This window comes from Stigmatopora nigra, unplaced genomic scaffold (genome assembly GCF_051989575.1).
Source record: "Stigmatopora nigra isolate UIUO_SnigA unplaced genomic scaffold, RoL_Snig_1.1 HiC_scaffold_24, whole genome shotgun sequence".
NCBI lineage: Eukaryota > Metazoa > Chordata > Actinopteri > Syngnathiformes > Syngnathidae > Stigmatopora > Stigmatopora nigra.
The window spans coordinates 1,023,659-1,035,849 of NW_027551603.1; the positions used below are offsets into that span (position 1 = coordinate 1,023,659).

Genomic DNA, 12,191 nt, shown 5'->3' on the forward strand with positions numbered 1-12,191 from the left:
GCTCCTGCAGATGGACACCCATGAAATGTCGAAAAAGATGCGGGGTATGATGCTCACAGCAACTGGTATTCCCAAGCGGTCTCCCAATCAGGTACTAACCAGGCCGAATAATGCTTGGCTTCCGAGATCGGACGAGATAGGGCCTTTTCAGGGTGGTATGGCCGTGAGCGGTACTGCTCTTGCAGATGGACACCCATGAAATGTCGAAAAAGATGCGGGGTATGATGCTCACAGCACCTGGTATTCCCAAGCGGTCTCCCAATCAGGTACTAACCAGGCCGAACCATGCTTGGCTTCCGAGATCGGACGAGATCGGGCCTTTTCAGGGTGGTATGGCCGTGGGCGGTACTGCACTAGCAGATGGACACCCATGAAATGTCGAAAAAGATGCGGGGTATGATGCTCACAGCACCTGGTATTCCCAAGCGGTCTCCCAATCAGGTACTAACCAGGCCGAACCATGCTTGGCTGCCGAGATCGGACGAGAACGGGCGAGATCGGGCCTTTTCAGGGTGGTATGGCCGTGAGCGGTACTGCTCTTGCAGATGGACACCCATGAAATGTCGAAAAAGATGCGGGGTCTGATGCTCACAGCACCTGGTATTCCCAAGCGGTCTCCCAATCAGGTACTAAACAGGCCGAACAATGCTTGGCTTCCGAGATCGGACGAGATCGGGCCTTTTCAGGGTGGTATGGCCGTGAGCGGTACTGCTTTTGCAGATGGACACCCATGAAATGTCGAAAAAGATGCGGGGTATGATGCTCACAGCACCTGGTATTCCCAAGCGGTCTCCCAACCAGGTACTAACCAGGCTGAACCATGCTTGGCTTCCAAGATCGGACGAGATCGGGCCTTTTCAGGGTGGTATGCCCGTGAGCGGTACTCCACTGGCAGATGGACACCCATGAAATGTCGAAAAAGATGCGGGGTATGATGCTCACAGCACCTGGTATTCCCAAGCGGTCTCCCAATCAGGCACTAACCAGGCCGAACCATGCTTGGCTGCCGAGTTCGGACGAGATCGGGCAAGATCGGGCCTTTTCAGGGTGGTATAGCCGTGAGCGGTACTGCTCTTGCAGATGGACACCCATGAAATGTCGAAAATGATGCGGGGTATGATGCTCACAGCACCTGGTATTCCCAAGCGGTCTCCCAATCAGGTACTAACCAGGCCGAACCATGCTTGGCTGCCGAGATCGGACGAGATCGGACGAGATCGGGCCTTTTCAGGGTGGTATGGCCGCGAACGGTACTGGTCTTGCAGATGGACACCCATGAAATGTCGAAAAAGATACGGGGTATGATGCCCACAGCACCTGGTATTCCCAAGCGGTCTCCCAATCAGGTGCTAACCAGGCTGAACCATGCTTGGCTGCCGAGGTCGGAAGAGATCGGGCGAGATCGGGCCTTTTCAGGGTGGTATGGCCGTGAGCGGTACTGCTCTTGCAGATGGACACCCATGAAATGTCGAAAAAGATGCGGGGTATGATGCTCACAGCACCTGGTATTCCCAAGCGGTCTCCCAATCAGGTACTAACCAGGCCGAACCATGCTTGGCTTCCGAGATCGGACGAGATCGGGCCTTTTCAGGGTGGTATGGCCGTGAGCGGTACTGCACTAGCAGATGGACACCCATGAAATGTCGAAAAAGATGCGGGGTATGATGCTCACAGCACCTGGTATTCCCAAGCGGTCTCCCAATCAGGTACTAACCAGGCTGATCCATGCTTGGCTTCCTAGATCGGGCGAGATCGGGCCTTTTCAGGGTGGTATGGCCGTGAGCAGTACTGCTCTTGCAGATGGACACCCATGAAATGTCGAAAAAGGTGCGGGGTATGATGCTCACAGCACCTGGTATTCCCAACCGGTCTCCCAATCAGGTACTAACCAGGCCGAACCATGCTTGGCTGCCGAGATCGGACGAGATCGGGCGAGATCGGGCCTTTTCAGGGTGGTATGGCCGTGAGCGGTACTGCTCTTGCAGATGGACACCCATGAAATGTCGAAAAAGATGCGGGGTATGATGCTCACAGCACCTGGTATTCCCAAGCGGTCTCCCAATCAGGTACTAACCAGGCCGAACCATGCTTGGCTACCGAGATCGGACGAGATCGGGCGAGATCGGGCGAGATCGGGCCTTTTCAGGGTGGTATGGCCGTGAGCGGTACTGCTCTTGCAGATGGACACCCATGAAATGTCGAAAAAGATGCAGGGTATGATGCTCACAGCACCTGGTATTCCCAAGCAGTCTCCCAATCAGGTACTAACCAGGCCGAACCATGCTTGGCTGCCGAGTTCGGACGAGATCGGGCGAGATCGGGCCTTTTCAGGGTGGTATGGCCGTGAGCGGTACTGCTCTTGCAGATGGACACCCATGAAATGTCGAAAATGATGCGGGGTATGATGCTCACAGCACCTGGTATTCCCAAGCGGTCTCCCAATCAGGTACTAACCAGGCCGAACCATGCTTGGCTGCCGAGATCGGACGAGATCGGACGAGATCGGGCCTTTTCAGGGTGGTATGGCCGTGAACGGTACTGGTCTTGCAGATGGACACCTATGAAATGTCGAAAAAGATACGGGGTATGATGCCCACAGCACCTGGTATTCCCAAACGGTCTCCCAATCAGGTGCTAACCAGGCTGAACCATGCTTGGCTGCCGAGATCGGACGAGATCGGGCGAGATCGGGCCTTTTCAGGGTGGTATGGCCGTGAGCGGTACTGCTTTTGCAGATGGACACCCATGAAATGTCGAAAAAGATGCGGGGTATGATGCTCACAGCACCTGGTATTCCCAAGCGGTCTCCCAATCAGGTACTTACCAGGCCGAACCATGCTTGGCTTCCGAGTTCGGAGGAGATTGGGCCTTTTCAGGGTGGTATGGCCGTGAGCGGTACTACTCTTGCAGATGGACACCCATGAAATGTCGAAAAAGATGCGGGGTATGATGCTCACAGCACCTGGTATTCCCAACCGGTCTCCCAATCAGATACTAACGAGGCCGAACCATGCTTGGCTTCCGAGATCGGACGAGACCGGACGAGATCGGGCCTTTTCAGGGTGGTATGGCCGTGAGCGGTACTGCACTAGCAGATGGACACCCATGAAATGTCGAAAAAGATGCGGGGTATGATGCTCACAGCACCAGGTATTTCCAAGCGGTCTCCCAATCAGGTACTTACCAGGCCGAACCATGCTTGGCTTCCGAGATCGGAGGAGATCGGGCCTTTTCAGGGTGGTATGGCCGTGAGCGGTACTGTACTAGCAGATGGACACCCATGAAATGTCGAAAAAGATGCGGGGTATGATGCTCACAGCACCTGGTATTCCCAAGCGGTCTCCCAATCAGGTACTAACCAGGCCGAACCATGCTTGGCTGCCGAGATCGGACGAGAGCGGGCGAGATCGGGCCTTTTCAGGGTGGTATGGCCGTGAGCGGTACTGCACTAGCAGATGGACACCCATGAAATGTCGAAAAAGATGCGGGGTATGATGCTCACAGCACCTGGTATTCCCAAGGGGTCTCCCAATCAGGTACTAACCAGGCCGAACCATGCTTGGCTTCCGAGATCGGACGAGATTGGGCCTTTTCAGGGTGGTATGGCCGGGAGGGGTACTGCACTAGCAGATGGACACCCATGAAATGTCGAAAAAGGTGCGGGGTATGATGCTCACAGCATCTGGTATTCCCAAGCGGTCTCCCAATCAGGTACTAACCAGGCCGAACCATGCTTGGCTTCCGAGATCAGACGAGATCGGGCCTTTTCAGGGTGGTATGGCCGTGAGCGGTACTGCACCAGCAGATGGACACCCATGAAATGTCGAAAAAGATGCTGGGTATGATGCTCACAGCACCTGGTATTCCCAAGCGGTCTCCCAATCAGGTACTAACCAGGCCGAACCATGCTTGGCTTCCAAGATCGGAGGAGATCGGGCCTTTTCAGGGTGGTATGGCCGTGAGCGGTACTGCTCTTGCAGATGGACACCCATGAAATGTCGAAAAAGATGCGGGGTATGATGCTCACAGCATCTGGTATTCCCATGCGGTCTCCCAATCGGGTACTAACCAGGCCGAACCATGCTTGGCTTCCGAGATCGGACGAGATCGGGCCTTTTCGGGGTGGTATGGCCGTGAGCGGTACTGCACTAGCAGATGGACACCCATGAAATGTCGAAAAAGATGCGGGGTGTGATGCTTACAGTACCTGGTATTCCCAAGCGGTCTCCCAATCAGGTACTAACCAGGCCGAACCATGCTTGGCTTCTGGGATCGAACGAGATCGGGCCTTTTCAGGGTGGTATGGCCGTGAGCGGTACTACTCTTGCAGATGGACACCCATGAAATGTCGAAAAAGATGCGGGGCAAGATGCTCACAGCACCTGGTATTCCCAAGCGGTCTCCCAATCAGGTACTAAACAGGCTGAACCCTGCTTGGCTGCCGAGATCGGACGAGATCGGGCGAGATCGGGCCTTATCAGGGTGGTATGGCCGTGAGCGGTACTGCTCTTGCAGATGGACACCCATGAAATGTCGAAAAAGGTGCGGGGTATGATGCTTACAGCACCTGGTATTCCCAACCGGTCTCCCAATCAGGTACTAACCAGGCCGAACCATGCTTGGCTGCCGAGATCGGACGAGATCGGGCGAGATCGGGCCTTTTCAGGGTGGTATGGCCGTGAGCGGTACTGCTCTTGCAGATGGACACCCATGAAATGTCGAAAAAGATGCAGGGTATGATGCTCACAGCACCTGGTATTCCCAAGCGGTCTCCCAATCAGGTACTAACCAGGCCGAACCATGCTTGGCTGCCGAGTTCGGACGAGATCGGGCGAGATCGGGCCTTTTCAGGGTGGTATGGCCGTGAGCGGTACTGCTCTTGCAGATGGACACCCATGAAATGTCGAAAATGATGCGGGGTATGATGCTCACAGCACCTGGTATTCCCAAGCGGTCTCCCAATCAGGTACTAACCAGGCCGAACCATGCTTGGCTGCCGAGATCGGACAAGATCGGACGAGATCGGGCCTTTTCAGGGTGGTATGGCCGTGAACGGTACTGGTCTTGCAGATGGACACCCATGAAATGTCGAAAAAGATACGGGGTATGATGCCCACAGCACCTGGTATTCCCAAGCGGTCTCCCAATCAGGTGCTAACCAGGCTGAACCATGCTTGGCTGCCGAGGTCGGAAGAGATCGGGAGAGATCGGGCCTTTTCAGGGTGGTATGGCCGTGAGCGGTACTGCTCTTGCAGATGGACACCCATGAAATGTCGAAAAAGATGCGGGGTATGATGCTCACAGCACCTGGTATTCCCAAGCGGTCTCCCAATCAGGTACTAACCAGGCCGAACCATGCTTGGCTTCCGAGATCGGACGAGATCGGGCCTTTTCAGGGTGGTATGGCCGTGAGCGGTACTGCACTAGCAGATGGACACCCATGAAATGTCGAAAAAGATGCGGGGTATGATGCTCACAGCACCTGGTATTCCGAAGCGGTCTCCCAATCAGGTACTAAACAGGCCGAACCATGCTTGGCTGCCGAGATCCGACGAGATCGGGCCTTTTCAGGGTGGTATGGCCGTGAGCGATACTGCACTAGCAGATGGACACCCATGAAATGTCGAAAAAGATGCGGGGTATGATGCTCACAGCACCAGGTATTTCCAAGCGGTCTCCCAATCAGGTACTAACCAGGCTGAACCATGCTTGGCTTCTGAGATCGGACGAGATCGGGCCTTTTCAGGGTGGTATGGCCGTGAGCGGTACTGCACTAGCAGATGGACACCCATGAAATGTCGAAAAAGATGCGGGGTATGATGCTCACAGCACCTGGTATTCCCAAGCGGTCTCCCAATCAGGTACTAAACAGGCCGAACCATGCTTGGCTGCCGAGATCGGACGAGATCGGGCCTTTTCAGGGTGGTATGGCCGTGAGCGGTACTGCACTAGCAGATGGACACCCATGAAATGTCGAAAAAGATGCGGGGTATGATGCTCACAGCACCTGGTATTCCCAAGCGGTCTCCCAACCAGGTACTAACCAGGCCGAACCATGCTTGACTTCCGAGATCGGACGAGATCGGGCCTTTTCAGGGTGGTATGGCCGTGAGCGGTACTGCACCAGCAGATGGACACCCATGAAATGTCGAAAAAGATGCGGGGTATGATGCTCACAGCACCTGGTATTCCCAAGCGGTCTCCCAATCAGGTACTAACCAGGCCGAACCATGCTTGGCTTCCGAGATCGGACGAGATCGGGCCTTTTCAGGGTGGTATGGCCGTGAGCGGTACTGCTCATGCAGATGGACACCCATGAAATGTCGAAAAAGATGCGGGGTATGATGCTCACAGCACCTGGTATTCCCAAGCAGTCTCCCAATCAGGTACTAACCAGGCCGAACCATGCTTGGCTTCCGAGATCGGACGAGATCGGGCCTTTTCGGGGTGGTATGGCCGTGGGCGGTACTGCACTAGCAGATGGACACCCATGAAATGTCGAAAAAGATGCGGGGTATGATGCTCACAGCACCTGGTATTCCCAAGCGGTCTCCCAATCAGGTACTAACCAGGCCGAACCATGCTTGGCTTCCGAGATCGGACGAGATCGGGCCTTTTCAGGGTGGTATGGCCGTGAGCGGTACTGCTTTTGCAGATGGACACCCATGAAATGTCGAAAAAGATACGGGGTATGATGCTCACAGCACTTGGTATTCCCAAGCGGTCTCCCAATCAGGTACTAACCAGGCCGAACCATGCTTGGCTTCCGAGATCGGGCGAGATCGGGCCTTTTCAGGGTGGTATGGCCGTGAGCGGTACTGCTCATGCAGATGGACACCCATGAAATGTCGAAAAAGATGCGGGGTATGATGCTCACAGCACCTGGTATTCCCAAGCAGTCTCCCAATCAGGTACTAACCAGGCCGAACCATGCTTGGCTTCCGAGATCGGACGAGATCGGGCCTTTTCGGGGTGGTATGGCCGTGGGCGGTACTGCACTAGCAGATGGACACCCATGAAATGTCGAAAAAGATGCGGGGTATGATGCTCACAGCACCTGGTATTCCCAAGCGGTCTCCCAATCAGGTACTAACCAGGCCGAACCATGCTTGGCTTCCGAGATCGGACGAGATCGGGCCTTTTCAGGGTGGTATGGCCGTGAGCGGTACTGCTTTTGCAGATGGACACCCATGAAATGTCGAAAAAGATGCGGGGTATGATGCTCACAGCACTTGGTATTCCCAAGCGGTCTCCCAATCAGGTACTAAACAGGCCGAACCATGCTTGGCTTCCGAGATCAGACGAGATCGGGCCTTTTCAGGGTGGTATGGACATGAGCGGTACTGCTCCTGCAGATGGACACCCATGAAATGTCGAAAAAGATGCGGGGTATGATGCTCACAGCACCTAGTATTCCCAAGCAGTCTCCCAATCAGGTACTAAACAGGCCGAACCATGCTTGGCTGCCGAGATCGGACGAGATCGGGCCTTTTCAGGGTGGTATGGCCGTGAGCGGTACTGTCTTGCAGATGGACACCCATGAAATGTCGAAAAAGATGCGGGGTATGATGCTCACAGCACCTGGTATTCCCAAGCGGTCTCCCAATCAGGTACTAACCAGGCCGAACTATGCTTGGCTTTCGAGATTGGACGAGATCGGGCCTTTTCAGGGTGGTATGGCCGAGAGCGGTACTGCTCTTGCAGATGGACACCCATGAAATGTCGAAAAAGATGCGGGGTATGATGCTCACAGCACTTGGTATTCCCAAGCGGTCTCCCAATCAGGTACTAACCAGGCCGAACCATGCTTGGCTTCCGAGATCGGGCGAGATCGGGCCTTTTCAGGGTGGTATGGCCGTGAGCGGTACTGCTCATGCAGATGGACACCCATGAAATGTCGAAAAAGACATTTTCACACACAGCACCTGGTGCTCACAGCACTTGGTATTCCCAAGCGGTCTCCCAATCAGGTACTAAACAGGCCGAACCATGCTTGGCTTCCGAGATCGGACGAGATCGGGCCTTTTCAGGGTGGTATGGCCTTGAGCGGTACTGCTCTTACAGATGGACACCCATGAAAGGTCGAAAAAGATGCGGGGCATGGTTCTCACAGCACCTGGTACTCCCAAGCGGTCTCCCAATCAGATACTAACGAGGCCGAACCATGCTTGGCTTCCGAGATCGGACGAGACCGGACGAGATCGGGCCTTTTCAGGGTGGTATGGCCGTGAGCGGTACTGCACTAGCAGATGGACACCCATGAAATGTCGAAAAAGATGCGGGGTATGATGCTCACAGCACCAGGTATTTCCAAGCGGTCTCCCAATCAGGTACTAACCAGGCTGAACCATGCTTGGCTTCCGAGATCGGACGAGATCGGGCGAGATCGGGCCTTTTCAGGGTGGTATGGCCGTGAGCGGTACTGCTCTTGCAGATGGACACCCATGAAATGTCGAAAAAGATGCGGGGTATGATGCTCACAGCACCTGGTATTCCCAAGCGGTCTCCCAATCAGGTACTAACCAGGCCGAACCATGCTTGGCTTCCGAGATCGGACGAGATTGGGCCTTTTCAGGGTGGTATGGCCGGGAGGGGTACTGCACTAGCAGATGGACACCCATGAAATGTCGAAAAAGGTGCGGGGTATGATGCTCACAGCATCTGGTATTCCCAAGCGGTCTCCCAATCAGGTACTAACCAGGCCGAACCCTGCTTGGCTTCCGAGATCAGACGAGATCGGGCCTTTTCAGGGTGGTATGGCCGTGAGCGGTACTGCACCAGCAGATGGACACCCATGAAATGTCGAAAAAGATGCTGGGTATGATGCTCACAGCACCTGGTATTCCCAAGCGGTCTCCCAATCAGGTACTAACCAGGCCGAACCATGCTTGGCTTCCAAGATCGGTGGAGATCGGGCCTTTTCAGGGTGGTATGGCCGTGAGCGGTACTGCTCTTGCAGATGGACACCCATGAAATGTCGAAAAAGATGCGGGGTATGATGCTCACAGCATCTGGTATTCCCATGCGGTCTCCCAATCGGGTACTAACCAGGCCGAACCATGCTTGGCTTCCGAGATCGGACGAGATCGGGCCTTTTCGGGGTGGTATGGCCGTGAGCGGTACTGCACTAGCAGATGGACACCCATGAAATGTCGAAAAAGATGCGGGGTGTGATGCTTACAGTACCTGGTATTCCCAAGCGGTCTCCCAATCAGGTACTAACCAGGCCGAACCATGCTTGGCTTCTGGGATCGAACGAGATCGGGCCTTTTCAGGGTGGTATGGCCGTGAGCGGTACTACTCTTGCAGATGGACACCCATGAAATGTCGAAAAAGATGCGGGGCAAGATGCTCACAGCACCTGGTATTCCCAAGCGGTCTCCCAATCAGGTACTAAACAGGCTGAACCCTGCTTGGCTGCCGAGATCGGACGAGATCGGGCGAGATCGGGCCTTATCAGGGTGGTATGGCCGTGAGCGGTACTGCTCTTGCAGATGGACACCCATGAAATGTCGAAAAAGGTGCGGGGTATGATGCTTACAGCACCTGGTATTCCCAACCGGTCTCCCAATCAGGTACTAACCAGGCCGAACCATGCTTGGCTGCCGAGATCGGACGAGATCGGGCGAGATCGGGCCTTTTCAGGGTGGTATGGCCGTGAGCGGTACTGCTCTTGCAGATGGACACCCATGAAATGTCGAAAAAGATGCAGGGTATGATGCTCACAGCACCTGGTATTCCCAAGCGGTCTCCCAATCAGGTACTAACCAGGCCGAACCATGCTTGGCTGCCGAGTTCGGACGAGATCGGGCGAGATCGGGCCTTTTCAGGGTGGTATGGCCGTGAGCGGTACTGCTCTTGCAGATGGACACCCATGAAATGTCGAAAATGATGCGGGGTATGATGCTCACAGCACCTGGTATTCCCAAGCGGTCTCCCAATCAGGTACTAACCAGGCCGAACCATGCTTGGCTGCCGAGATCGGACAAGATCGGACGAGATCGGGCCTTTTCAGGGTGGTATGGCCGTGAACGGTACTGGTCTTGCAGATGGACACCCATGAAATGTCGAAAAAGATACGGGGTATGATGCCCACAGCACCTGGTATTCCCAAGCGGTCTCCCAATCAGGTGCTAACCAGGCTGAACCATGCTTGGCTGCCGAGGTCGGAAGAGATCGGGAGAGATCGGGCCTTTTCAGGGTGGTATGGCCGTGAGCGGTACTGCTCTTGCAGATGGACACCCATGAAATGTCGAAAAAGATGCGGGGTATGATGCTCACAGCACCTGGTATTCCCAAGCGGTCTCCCAATCAGGTACTAACCAGGCCGAACCATGCTTGGCTTCCGAGATCGGACGAGATCGGGCCTTTTCAGGGTGGTATGGCCGTGAGCGGTACTGCACTAGCAGATGGACACCCATGAAATGTCGAAAAAGATGCGGGGTATGATGCTCACAGCACCTGGTATTCCGAAGCGGTCTCCCAATCAGGTACTAAACAGGCCGAACCATGCTTGGCTGCCGAGATCCGACGAGATCGGGCCTTTTCAGGGTGGTATGGCCGTGAGCGATACTGCACTAGCAGATGGACACCCATGAAATGTCGAAAAAGATGCGGGGTATGATGCTCACAGCACCAGGTATTTCCAAGCGGTCTCCCAATCAGGTACTAACCAGGCTGAACCATGCTTGGCTTCTGAGATCGGACGAGATCGGGCCTTTTCAGGGTGGTATGGCCGTGAGCGGTACTGCACTAGCAGATGGACACCCATGAAATGTCGAAAAAGATGCGGGGTATGATGCTCACAGCACCTGGTATTCCCAAGCGGTCTCCCAATCAGGTACTAAACAGGCCGAACCATGCTTGGCTGCCGAGATCGGACGAGATCGGGCCTTTTCAGGGTGGTATGGCCGTGAGCGGTACTGCACTAGCAGATGGACACCCATGAAATGTCGAAAAAGATGCGGGGTATGATGCTCACAGCACCTGGTATTCCCAAGCGGTCTCCCAACCAGGTACTAACCAGGCCGAACCATGCTTGACTTCCGAGATCGGACGAGATCGGGCCTTTTCAGGGTGGTATGGCCGTGAGCGGTACTGCACCAGCAGATGGACACCCATGAAATGTCGAAAAAGATGCGGGGTATGATGCTCATAGCACCTGGTATTCCCAAGCGGTCTCCCAATCAGGTACTAACCAGGCCGAACCATGCTTGGCTTCCGAGATCGGGCGAGATCGGGCCTTTTCAGGGTGGTATGGCCGTGAGCGGTACTGCTCATGCAGATGGACACCCATGAAATGTCGAAAAAGATGCGGGGTATGATGCTCACAGCACCTGGTATTCCCAAGCAGTCTCCCAATCAGGTACTAACCAGGCCGAACCATGCTTGGCTTCCGAGATCGGACGAGATCGGGCCTTTTCGGGGTGGTATGGCCGTGGGCGGTACTGCACTAGCAGATGGACACCCATGAAATGTCGAAAAAGATGCGGGGTATGATGCTCACAGCACCTGGTATTCCCAAGCGGTCTCCCAATCAGGTACTAACCAGGCCGAACCATGCTTGGCTTCCGAGATCGGACGAGATCGGGCCTTTTCAGGGTGGTATGGCCGTGAGCGGTACTGCTTTTGCAGATGGACACCCATGAAATGTCGAAAAAGATACGGGGTATGATGCTCACAGCACCTGGTATTCCCAAGCGGTCTCCCAATCAGGTACTAACCAGGCCGAACCATGCTTTGCTTCCGAGATCGGACGAGATCGGGCCTTTTCAGGGTGGTATGGCCGTGAGCGGTACTGCTCATGCAGATGGACACCCATGAAATGTCGAAAAAGATGCGGGGTATGATGCTCACAGCACCTGGTATTCCCAAGCAGTCTCCCAATCAGGTACTAACCAGGCCGAACCATGCTTGGCTTCCGAGATCGGACGAGATCGGGCCTTTTCGGGGTGGTATGGCCGTGGGCGGTACTGCACTAGCAGATGGACACCCATGAAATGTCAAAAAAGATGCGGGGTATGATGCTCACAGCACCTGGTATTCCTAAGCGGTCTCCCAATCAGGTACTAACCAGGCCGAACCATGCTTGGCTTCCGAGATCGGACGAGATCGGGCCTTTTCAGGGTGGTATGGCCGTGAGCGGTACTGCTTTTGCAGATGGACACCCATGAAATGTCGAAAAAGATGCG

At 54.8% G+C, this 12,191-nt stretch overlaps 2 non-coding genes and 60 pseudogenes across 2 annotated transcripts; all 62 read right to left on the minus strand.

Annotated features, from left to right (window-relative positions):
* Positions 1-50: 50 nt before the first annotated feature.
* Positions 51-169, minus strand: LOC144187121 (5S ribosomal RNA; annotated as a pseudogene).
* Positions 170-225: 56 nt separating this feature from the next.
* LOC144188271 (5S ribosomal RNA) lies at positions 226-344 on the minus strand (annotated as a pseudogene).
* A 56-nt stretch (positions 345-400) lies between these two features.
* Positions 401-529, minus strand: LOC144184120 (5S ribosomal RNA; annotated as a pseudogene).
* A 56-nt stretch (positions 530-585) lies between these two features.
* Positions 586-704, minus strand: LOC144190453 (5S ribosomal RNA; annotated as a pseudogene).
* Positions 705-760: 56 nt separating this feature from the next.
* LOC144182739 (5S ribosomal RNA) lies at positions 761-879 on the minus strand (annotated as a pseudogene).
* Positions 880-935: 56 nt separating this feature from the next.
* LOC144185599 (5S ribosomal RNA) lies at positions 936-1,064 on the minus strand (annotated as a pseudogene).
* Positions 1,065-1,120: 56 nt separating this feature from the next.
* LOC144184995 (5S ribosomal RNA) lies at positions 1,121-1,249 on the minus strand (annotated as a pseudogene).
* A 241-nt stretch (positions 1,250-1,490) lies between these two features.
* LOC144189772 (5S ribosomal RNA) lies at positions 1,491-1,609 on the minus strand (annotated as a pseudogene).
* Positions 1,610-1,665: 56 nt separating this feature from the next.
* LOC144186099 (5S ribosomal RNA) lies at positions 1,666-1,784 on the minus strand (annotated as a pseudogene).
* A 56-nt stretch (positions 1,785-1,840) lies between these two features.
* LOC144183731 (5S ribosomal RNA) lies at positions 1,841-1,969 on the minus strand (annotated as a pseudogene).
* Positions 1,970-2,025: 56 nt separating this feature from the next.
* LOC144184720 (5S ribosomal RNA) lies at positions 2,026-2,164 on the minus strand (annotated as a pseudogene).
* A 56-nt stretch (positions 2,165-2,220) lies between these two features.
* On the minus strand, positions 2,221-2,349 carry LOC144183079 (5S ribosomal RNA; annotated as a pseudogene).
* A 56-nt stretch (positions 2,350-2,405) lies between these two features.
* LOC144184004 (5S ribosomal RNA) lies at positions 2,406-2,534 on the minus strand (annotated as a pseudogene).
* A 241-nt stretch (positions 2,535-2,775) lies between these two features.
* Positions 2,776-2,894, minus strand: LOC144191098 (5S ribosomal RNA; annotated as a pseudogene).
* A 241-nt stretch (positions 2,895-3,135) lies between these two features.
* Positions 3,136-3,254, minus strand: LOC144191103 (5S ribosomal RNA; annotated as a pseudogene).
* A 56-nt stretch (positions 3,255-3,310) lies between these two features.
* Positions 3,311-3,439, minus strand: LOC144184278 (5S ribosomal RNA; annotated as a pseudogene).
* A 56-nt stretch (positions 3,440-3,495) lies between these two features.
* LOC144184933 (5S ribosomal RNA) lies at positions 3,496-3,614 on the minus strand (annotated as a pseudogene).
* A 56-nt stretch (positions 3,615-3,670) lies between these two features.
* Positions 3,671-3,789, minus strand: LOC144189883 (5S ribosomal RNA; annotated as a pseudogene).
* A 56-nt stretch (positions 3,790-3,845) lies between these two features.
* LOC144189812 (5S ribosomal RNA) lies at positions 3,846-3,964 on the minus strand (annotated as a pseudogene).
* A 56-nt stretch (positions 3,965-4,020) lies between these two features.
* On the minus strand, positions 4,021-4,139 carry LOC144181750 (5S ribosomal RNA; annotated as a pseudogene).
* Positions 4,140-4,195: 56 nt separating this feature from the next.
* LOC144185912 (5S ribosomal RNA) lies at positions 4,196-4,314 on the minus strand (annotated as a pseudogene).
* Positions 4,315-4,370: 56 nt separating this feature from the next.
* Positions 4,371-4,499, minus strand: LOC144184846 (5S ribosomal RNA; annotated as a pseudogene).
* A 56-nt stretch (positions 4,500-4,555) lies between these two features.
* Positions 4,556-4,684, minus strand: LOC144185478 (5S ribosomal RNA; annotated as a pseudogene).
* Positions 4,685-4,740: 56 nt separating this feature from the next.
* LOC144191430 (5S ribosomal RNA) lies at positions 4,741-4,869 on the minus strand (annotated as a pseudogene).
* A 56-nt stretch (positions 4,870-4,925) lies between these two features.
* On the minus strand, positions 4,926-5,054 carry LOC144184436 (5S ribosomal RNA; annotated as a pseudogene).
* Positions 5,055-5,295: 241 nt separating this feature from the next.
* On the minus strand, positions 5,296-5,414 carry LOC144189783 (5S ribosomal RNA; annotated as a pseudogene).
* A 56-nt stretch (positions 5,415-5,470) lies between these two features.
* Positions 5,471-5,589, minus strand: LOC144182110 (5S ribosomal RNA; annotated as a pseudogene).
* A 56-nt stretch (positions 5,590-5,645) lies between these two features.
* LOC144184443 (5S ribosomal RNA) lies at positions 5,646-5,764 on the minus strand (annotated as a pseudogene).
* A 56-nt stretch (positions 5,765-5,820) lies between these two features.
* Positions 5,821-5,939, minus strand: LOC144188740 (5S ribosomal RNA; annotated as a pseudogene).
* A 56-nt stretch (positions 5,940-5,995) lies between these two features.
* On the minus strand, positions 5,996-6,114 carry LOC144187362 (5S ribosomal RNA). Its single transcript, XR_013324852.1, has one exon. It is a non-coding gene; the product is annotated as a 5S ribosomal RNA (ribosomal RNA).
* Positions 6,115-6,170: 56 nt separating this feature from the next.
* Positions 6,171-6,289, minus strand: LOC144189795 (5S ribosomal RNA; annotated as a pseudogene).
* Positions 6,290-6,345: 56 nt separating this feature from the next.
* Positions 6,346-6,464, minus strand: LOC144182178 (5S ribosomal RNA; annotated as a pseudogene).
* Positions 6,465-6,520: 56 nt separating this feature from the next.
* LOC144189808 (5S ribosomal RNA) lies at positions 6,521-6,639 on the minus strand (annotated as a pseudogene).
* Positions 6,640-6,695: 56 nt separating this feature from the next.
* On the minus strand, positions 6,696-6,814 carry LOC144191507 (5S ribosomal RNA; annotated as a pseudogene).
* A 56-nt stretch (positions 6,815-6,870) lies between these two features.
* LOC144182179 (5S ribosomal RNA) lies at positions 6,871-6,989 on the minus strand (annotated as a pseudogene).
* Positions 6,990-7,045: 56 nt separating this feature from the next.
* Positions 7,046-7,164, minus strand: LOC144189819 (5S ribosomal RNA; annotated as a pseudogene).
* A 56-nt stretch (positions 7,165-7,220) lies between these two features.
* On the minus strand, positions 7,221-7,339 carry LOC144184585 (5S ribosomal RNA; annotated as a pseudogene).
* Positions 7,340-7,395: 56 nt separating this feature from the next.
* Positions 7,396-7,514, minus strand: LOC144182168 (5S ribosomal RNA; annotated as a pseudogene).
* A 55-nt stretch (positions 7,515-7,569) lies between these two features.
* Positions 7,570-7,688, minus strand: LOC144185394 (5S ribosomal RNA; annotated as a pseudogene).
* A 56-nt stretch (positions 7,689-7,744) lies between these two features.
* On the minus strand, positions 7,745-7,863 carry LOC144191509 (5S ribosomal RNA; annotated as a pseudogene).
* Positions 7,864-7,929: 66 nt separating this feature from the next.
* On the minus strand, positions 7,930-8,048 carry LOC144183954 (5S ribosomal RNA; annotated as a pseudogene).
* A 241-nt stretch (positions 8,049-8,289) lies between these two features.
* Positions 8,290-8,418, minus strand: LOC144186051 (5S ribosomal RNA; annotated as a pseudogene).
* A 56-nt stretch (positions 8,419-8,474) lies between these two features.
* Positions 8,475-8,593, minus strand: LOC144184910 (5S ribosomal RNA; annotated as a pseudogene).
* Positions 8,594-8,649: 56 nt separating this feature from the next.
* Positions 8,650-8,768, minus strand: LOC144187293 (5S ribosomal RNA; annotated as a pseudogene).
* A 56-nt stretch (positions 8,769-8,824) lies between these two features.
* On the minus strand, positions 8,825-8,943 carry LOC144181878 (5S ribosomal RNA; annotated as a pseudogene).
* A 56-nt stretch (positions 8,944-8,999) lies between these two features.
* Positions 9,000-9,118, minus strand: LOC144181751 (5S ribosomal RNA; annotated as a pseudogene).
* A 56-nt stretch (positions 9,119-9,174) lies between these two features.
* LOC144185913 (5S ribosomal RNA) lies at positions 9,175-9,293 on the minus strand (annotated as a pseudogene).
* A 56-nt stretch (positions 9,294-9,349) lies between these two features.
* On the minus strand, positions 9,350-9,478 carry LOC144184847 (5S ribosomal RNA; annotated as a pseudogene).
* A 56-nt stretch (positions 9,479-9,534) lies between these two features.
* LOC144185479 (5S ribosomal RNA) lies at positions 9,535-9,663 on the minus strand (annotated as a pseudogene).
* A 56-nt stretch (positions 9,664-9,719) lies between these two features.
* Positions 9,720-9,848, minus strand: LOC144191432 (5S ribosomal RNA; annotated as a pseudogene).
* Positions 9,849-9,904: 56 nt separating this feature from the next.
* On the minus strand, positions 9,905-10,033 carry LOC144184437 (5S ribosomal RNA; annotated as a pseudogene).
* A 241-nt stretch (positions 10,034-10,274) lies between these two features.
* On the minus strand, positions 10,275-10,393 carry LOC144189830 (5S ribosomal RNA; annotated as a pseudogene).
* A 56-nt stretch (positions 10,394-10,449) lies between these two features.
* Positions 10,450-10,568, minus strand: LOC144182111 (5S ribosomal RNA; annotated as a pseudogene).
* Positions 10,569-10,624: 56 nt separating this feature from the next.
* On the minus strand, positions 10,625-10,743 carry LOC144184445 (5S ribosomal RNA; annotated as a pseudogene).
* A 56-nt stretch (positions 10,744-10,799) lies between these two features.
* On the minus strand, positions 10,800-10,918 carry LOC144188742 (5S ribosomal RNA; annotated as a pseudogene).
* Positions 10,919-10,974: 56 nt separating this feature from the next.
* LOC144187373 (5S ribosomal RNA) lies at positions 10,975-11,093 on the minus strand. Its single transcript, XR_013324853.1, has one exon. It is a non-coding gene; the product is annotated as a 5S ribosomal RNA (ribosomal RNA).
* Positions 11,094-11,149: 56 nt separating this feature from the next.
* On the minus strand, positions 11,150-11,268 carry LOC144191168 (5S ribosomal RNA; annotated as a pseudogene).
* A 56-nt stretch (positions 11,269-11,324) lies between these two features.
* LOC144182180 (5S ribosomal RNA) lies at positions 11,325-11,443 on the minus strand (annotated as a pseudogene).
* Positions 11,444-11,499: 56 nt separating this feature from the next.
* On the minus strand, positions 11,500-11,618 carry LOC144189841 (5S ribosomal RNA; annotated as a pseudogene).
* A 56-nt stretch (positions 11,619-11,674) lies between these two features.
* Positions 11,675-11,793, minus strand: LOC144181795 (5S ribosomal RNA; annotated as a pseudogene).
* Positions 11,794-11,849: 56 nt separating this feature from the next.
* On the minus strand, positions 11,850-11,968 carry LOC144182182 (5S ribosomal RNA; annotated as a pseudogene).
* A 56-nt stretch (positions 11,969-12,024) lies between these two features.
* On the minus strand, positions 12,025-12,143 carry LOC144187750 (5S ribosomal RNA; annotated as a pseudogene).
* Positions 12,144-12,191: the final 48 nt, after the last annotated feature.